The sequence below is a fragment of the Limulus polyphemus genome, unplaced genomic scaffold (genome assembly GCF_000517525.1).
Source record: "Limulus polyphemus unplaced genomic scaffold, Limulus_polyphemus-2.1.2 Scaffold1280, whole genome shotgun sequence".
Classification (NCBI taxonomy): domain Eukaryota; kingdom Metazoa; phylum Arthropoda; class Merostomata; order Xiphosura; family Limulidae; genus Limulus; species Limulus polyphemus.
The window spans coordinates 246154-253602 of record NW_013666890.1 but is presented as its reverse complement, the minus strand read 5'-3'; the positions used below and the strand labels follow the sequence as shown (position 1 = coordinate 253602).

The 7449-nt window shown below is 34.3% G+C and overlaps 1 long non-coding RNA gene across 1 annotated transcript in view; it reads left to right on the top strand.

Annotated features, from left to right (window-relative positions):
- The window catches only part of LOC111086638, a 14287-nt gene that overhangs the window by 2583 nt on the left and 4255 nt on the right, over nt 1–7449 (top strand). The window contains exon 2 of the long non-coding RNA XR_002611373.1: nt 4843–4849. This is a non-coding gene — a long non-coding RNA (uncharacterized LOC111086638). The remainder of the gene's footprint in view (nt 1–4842; nt 4850–7449) is intronic.

The window sequence follows — 7449 nt, the reverse complement described above, 5'->3', positions numbered from 1 at the left end:
CCCAAGTGGCACAGCGGTATGTCTATAATCCGGGTTTCGATACCCGTGGTGGGCAGAGCACAGATAGCCCATTATGTAGCTTTGTGCTTAATTACAAACAAACAAGCAAGCTTGACAAATTTCGTTAAGATACATAAATCGTATCGTATCGGACGATGTATCGATATAATCGTATCGCTGTATCGCCACACCTTTAGTTGTAATTTAAGAATTTCTAGAGGGCGCTTCACATTAAGATCAAATTAAACTTGGAATATTCAAGAATAATTAATGAACAGAAGGCTTTGCGAAATATCTAGAACAATGTTAAATTATAAACATCGGTGGGCCAGTTAGTTGGCTAAGTAGGTTTTCAGTGTTATAGCGCATACTGAATTATTATACGAGTAAGTTGATTTTTATGTTAGTACAGTGCAGTTACGTCATTTGTAAACGTAGCCTAGATCTGTGTACTGTGAAGGCAGCTTGTAGAAATGTTAAGGAGAATATAAAACTAATTTATTATTGTTACGTGAACTTGATGTTCAATTATGTTTACCAAGTAATTGAAAAGAAAAACAACAACAAAAGAATAACGTTACAACAGTGGGACTGTTTCTTGTGGAGAGAGTTAGCATTTGCCTAACGCTAAAGTAGGTTGAAATTTTGGCATATCTGTCATTGTATTCGAGAATACTGAAGAACCAACAGTGTAAAAGTCCAGTAAGTAAGAAAACAACATATGCTTTAATATCAAACCAAAATGATGAAGAAGGTCAAACATATGTTAATACTCTGTAAAGTATGTCGACATAGCATGCATTTAAGCAAAAGGCTTGTATTCAAAATCATGGGCATAGAATCCACTAAGAACAGGGACGTGAGTCCCTTCAATTGTTTTGCAAGAAGGGTCATCATTCTAACTTTTAATCTCGGCATAGTCAATTTGGCGTCACATTTTCTTCAATTTTTAAAGAGGGAGAATTAGTAGAGGTAGCGAGAAAGAGAGAGGGGTTTACAAAAGTTTATTCTTGAGAGCGGATACTATGGAGGGCGAGGCAGGTTCCTTTTTTTTTCTTCTTCTTCTTTTTACACAGCGGATTGATTTCAGTGCGGTCGCCATAGCCCAGTCTAATACTGTTGTGTTGGTCGCCACAGCCCAGTCTAGTACTGTTGTGTTGGTCGCCATAGCCCACTCGCCTCCCTACAAAATAGTGCAAAGATCTTCTTTATTTTATTAACCTGATAGACTGTTGATCGGTGAATTAACTCTCAATTGTCTCTTTGGTTTATCATTCTGGTTAGGATGTTAATCAGTGAAATGAACACTGAATATTTTACTTGCTTTATAACTTGGTTAAAATGTTGACCAGTGAAACAACCACTGAATAGTTTCCTTGCCTTATAATCTGATCGACTTGGTTACAATGTTGACAAGTCAAAGGAATACTGTATATTTTCCTTGCATTATCGACTTGGTTACTATGTTGACTAGTGAATTGAACACTGAATATTTTATTTGCTTTATCAATCTGGTTACAATGTTGACCAATGAAAGGAACACTGAATATTTTCCTTTCCTTATCGACTTGGTTACAATGTTGACTAGTGAATTGAACACTGAATATTTTATTTGCTTTATCAATCTGGTAAATTGTTTATCTGTGAGACTAAAACTGAATTAATTGTTTATATTATCAGTCTTGTTCACCTGGAAAACTAACATTGAACATTTTCCTTGGCTTGTGAACCTCATAGTTGATTGGTTCACCAGCACTATTACATCCTTAAGTATGACATTCAACAATAACTTCACATGGAAAAACACTTCAATGAAATATTAAGGAAAATGCACGCCAGGTTTCTCCATCTCAAAAAAGATAAGTTACCGCTTCCGTGGATGTAAATTATCCACGCTGCTACTAATATACAAAGTTCCTGTTAGATCACTGATAGAATATGATTCCATGGTCCCTTGTAACATGTCAGATAGCACTTTTAAAAATAGCAATTATTCTAAAACATAGTACTACATCTAGTTTTCCACCTCCTCACCTACACTCTGACCTACTACATAGACCAAATCTCAACTATACCTTCTATCTAACATAGAATTATTAAAGTAGCAACAAAATTCTGTAGAAAAGCATCAACGGAAACTCATTTTCTGCACAATTTCCTCCCGTAGCAGCTACACTCTCCTCATGGGAGGAGCACGTATCCCCCTTTAACTCTTATCTTTTAAGCCTTTTCCTCTCAGATAACAACTAAGCACTGGTTGGGTAGATTTTTTGACGCCCAATCAGTAAAAGTGTTTTTCTCGAGGTTCTCCCGTTTCACCCCCCCCCTCTCACGCACACACACATCCAAATTCTTGGCATTGGATCTCTAAATCCCAGCCAAATATTTCTCAGTATGGTTGTCGGCTGTCTTATCCCCTTGCCTACTTTGCACTTACACTGGCAGACTTGTACTTTTTTTTTGCTTCTTTTTTTCCCCCATCTTACACACGCGTGTGGGGCGAAGGAGAGTCGACTACTTCTCGAACATCCCGAGTTTTCCAAACTCAAACACCTAACATTTTAGATTTGAATTTGGATAGTGAATGGGTGAAAATAACACTAGTATTTTTCTTGCCCTATCAACCTTGTATAGGATTATGATTGTTTTTACTTAGAACATGAAAACTTACCCATTCAATCTTTACTTCGTGTCACTGTTTTTGTAAACATAACAGAGAATCTACAGGTGCTACGTAATGTTTTCTATCTACACATACATACGAGCTTTTAGTTGTTGTTTTTTCTTATATTTTTTAACTGGTTTAATTCAGTAAAACCCTCAACGCTAAAAACCGAGTTTTGATACTCCTGGTGGCTACAGCATAGATAGCCACTTGTGATGCTTTGTGCTTAACTACAAACAAGCAAATAAATTTCTAGTGGAACTTTCTTTAACTAATTTTTAGTTAGAATAATAAACCGTGCTTTTTATATTTAGACTGTTAAGGAGTCAATAACAATATCGTATTTCTTTCCTCTAATTCATTCATATTCGACTACACATTTTCTTGGTTTGTTTACCATTTTCAAGACCAATTTTTTATTTCAATGTGACCTATACGTTAGTCTTCAGGGCTGCGTATCGGATAGTCTAAATAAAGTTCAAAACCGCAATAGGTCCTGAAAAAGCTCCCCACTTATAAGACAGCCTATATCACTCTTAAGAGTAGCCGTTTAGACGGCGGGTACTGCTGATCAGTTGTTCTCCCTTTGATCAGCTGTTCGAAGTTAGGAATAGTTATGCCCGAATCCTAGAGTTTCTGACCTGGCCAGTTAGCTCATTTGTCACTTAGGTTGCCGTTCAGATAGAAAAAATACAAAATATATTTTACTTGTTAACATCCAGTATTTATCTACATTAAATACTACTAATTTTCCTATTTATTTTTACACGTATATTAACTATATAATAATGTACCAAAGAATTCATTTGTCTTCATAATATTTGTAAAAAAATTAAAAACAAAGACAGAGAGAGAGAGAGAAAAAAAATCAATCTATAAACAAAATAAACATTAATAGTCGTAAATGTTATTTCTTTCGTTTTCTTTCTTCTGTTTGCGTCGCCTTTTCTGTTTCAGTATTTCCGAATCTTGCAGGAAGAAAAATCATAAAGGTTACTCGGCTCGTATAAACTTGAACAAGAAATATGTATTATATATAGGTATACAACGAGAGGTTATCTAGTTACCATGAGACGCTGTATACTCTTATCGTCATTCGTATGTATATATAAAATCTCTCAGGCAAGCGTTGTCATGACAGTCCAGTAGAGATGATGACCTTAAACGACAGAGTTGGTGAGAGATAAACACCAAAATCATTTTCTCTTACTGTCATCTATTTTCTTTAATCTAACGTATAGATAACGTATTAACTTTCAGGTGAAGAGTGATTTTGATGGATTGAGTTCTATATATCACTTCATCATATCATGGTTGCATCATCGTCTTCGTGTTTTCTTTATTTCTCTGGATTTTGCTTAAAGCTACGCGAAGACTATCTACGCGTAATCGACCCTAACTTTGAACTGATAGACTAGAGGGAATGCAGCTAGACGACATCACCCGTCGCCAGCTCTTGGGCTACTTTTATCAGATTGAGTGTAAGTGGGATTATAACACACCTACTACTCCAAAGTGGAGAGCGCGATTTATTATTGTTTTTTTTTATAACGCTAGTGCCAAGATTTGAGTAACTGTACACCGAGAGATACTAGTAATATAATGTAACACATACCAATTAACCCTTTCTTGCTATGTCTAATCATATTGAAACTTTCCCTATGCGTGTTTTTATTTAAAAGCTTTGTTTCCTTAGTATTTATTAAAATTGTTAGAACCACGTGATATGACGACATTGAGATTGTTTCATTTATATACTATTTTCTATAACTTTTGAGAGCGACAGTATTTCGTAAATTCGTATTTTATGGTGACATGTGTTTGCTTGTTTTATTAAACTAAGCTTCTCTTCCAGAAGGCCGATATCACCAACCCTATCGTTTCCATAACAACTTTGAAATGACGGATGCTACAATATCAACAGTTTGATGGATACACAGATGTTTGCTATAAAGTTTTCTGTTTCAAATCCTGTTGAGTGTTCGTTCTGAGAAGATCCATTAGCTAATTGTTCAATTGATAAATAGAGGGCTTCAACTTTTACTTATAACGAGAGCACTTAGTCTAACAGGAAAGCAAATTATTTCGTAACAGAATAATGTAAACTGTGAAAGACTACTTGAAAGAGCACAAGAATCAATGAGTCCCTTAGTCTTCCAGACCAAAAGAACTGGGAGAGTTATCGTTGTTCGGCTATGGGTCAAACTTTCAAGGTTTCAGTCGCTGGATATAGTTGAACATGTTTCGCTTATTTACTTGTGGACTTTAAAGCCGAATTCTTCTTGAACAGAGAAACAAATAAAACCTAATTCTTCTGATTACAGAAAAAATAAAAAAACCAATTCCTCCTGGTTACAGAAACAATAAAAACCCAATTCTTCCTGGTTACGGAAACAATTAAAGTCTCATTACTTCTTGGTTACAGAAACAATAAAAACCCAGTTCTTTCTGGTTACAGAAACAAGTAAAACCCAATTCTTCCTGGTTACAGAAACAATTAAAGCCCCATTTTTTCCTGGTTATAGAAACAATTAAAGCCCAATTCTTTCTGGTTACAGAAACAAATAAAGCCCAATATTTCCTGGTTAGAACCTCAATTCTTCCTGGTTACAGAAACACTTAAACTCCAGTTCTTTCTAGTTATAGAAACAATAAAAATTCAATTTTTCCTGGTTACAGAAACAATAAAAACAAAATTCTTTCTGATTACAAAAACAATTAAAGCCAAATTCTTCCTAGTATTACAGAAACAATAAAAATTCAATTCTTCCTGGTTACAGAAACAATTAAAGCCCAATTCTTCCTGGTTACAGAAACAATAAAAATTCAATTCTTCCTAGTTACAGAAACAATTAAAGCCCAATTCTTTCTAGTTACAGAAACAATTAAAGCCGAATTCTTCTTGAACAGAGAAACAAATAAAACCTAATTCTTCTGATTACAGAAACAATTAAAGCCCAATTTTTCCTGGTTACAGAAACAATAAAAATTCAATTCTTCCTGGTTACAGAAACAATTAAAGCCCAATTTTTCCTGGTTACAGAAACAATAAAAATTCAATTCTTCCTGGTTACAGAAACAATTAAAGCCCAATTTTTCCTGGTTACAGGAACAAATAAAGACCAATATTTCCTGTTAAAATCTCAATTTTTCCTCGTTACAGAAACAATTAAAACCGAATTTTTTTCTGATTACAAAAATAATAGTCAAATTCTTCCTGGTTACACAAATATTTAACGCCTCTATTCTTTCGCTGTTACAAAAATATACAACAAATGCAAAAACGGAGGCTAAAACAAACTTAACGTAGTATGTGAAGTATACTCATGTTTTTTCTTCTTTATTTTAGACAGGTGAAAATTCCCTGTTTTACATACAGTTTCAAACCTTTCTTTTTCACATATATATACTTTCAGTGTCAGAGATTCAGTTTTGCTCTGTGGTACAGTTTCTGTTGATCCTTCTGTTATTTGCAGTTACTACTCTTATTTGAACAGGAAGTCAGTGCAACTGAGAACACCACACTACGATGTTAAGATATATATATAATGAGAACTCTAAGGTAAGTGCGTATGAACACAATATTTCTGTAAAACCTAAAATAAGCACGTCTAAAGAATAATATATATTTTTTGTTCTACAAAGTCTCTGAAAACCACATTTTTTTGTCTTTAAATTGCTGAAAGAGTGTGATGGAGTAATTAAAGTGTCAGATTATTTTATGATTGGAATTAAGGAGAGGTCAATGGTGTGATCAGAATGATGCATGACTTTCGAATCAGCGCCATCTTGAAAATGGGGACTAGTCGAAAGACACTTCGAAACTTTGTTTCATTTTACATTTTTAAATCTGAAAAGCCCCCCAGTGGCACAGCGGTATGTCTGCGGATTTACAACGCTAGAAACCGGGTTTCGATAGCCGTGGTGGGCATAGCATAGATAGCCCATTGTGCAGCTTTGTGCTTAACTACAAACAAACCTGAAAAAAACAGAAGAATTCAAGATTGTGTCTTATTTATTTATTCAGTCATTATTAATTTGTTGTTGGAATTTTTTCACTGCAAAGCTACACAATGGGCTATCTGCACTCTGTCCACTACGATGAGTTGAAACTCAAATTTTAGCGTTTAAGTGTGTAATTTTACCACTGACCCACTTGGGGACATGCCATTGTCATATAATCAATGTATATATATATTTATATATGTATATATAAAAATTTCATAAACTAATAATTTATTGTTGGCGTACTATCACGGCCAGTCGAGATCGATGTTTTGTAGCCCTATCTAATAAAATTACAAATTATTGAATATGCGCATTTATATATATATATATAAAAATGCATGAATTTATCTTATTTATATGTGTGTGTGTTGTTACTATGTTGTATTTATAAAATCCTTAACAAAATAGAAAGAACCCATCTAATAAAACAACATTAAAGTTTTATTTGCGAAATTTACAAAAACAACGGTAGTTCAGCGGTGAGACTTTGGGCTTATAATACCAAAAGTCAGGATTCGATACTCATGGTAGAGAGGTAGTCACTAGTCTGTAATTTTGTATTTAACAAACACCAAACAAATGCTTTTTAAAAAATAATTTACTCATTTGAAGATTTCGAAAATGTTTTATTATATAATTAAAGACATCGCAAATTTGTATACTTTTTCCCATGGACAAAGTTAAAGGTTTGTTTGCCCCCCTGCACTACATGGACAGTTAGACAGGGACACAAATTGTCGAAGACAAAAAACTTGATTACACGAACGCTTTTGGGG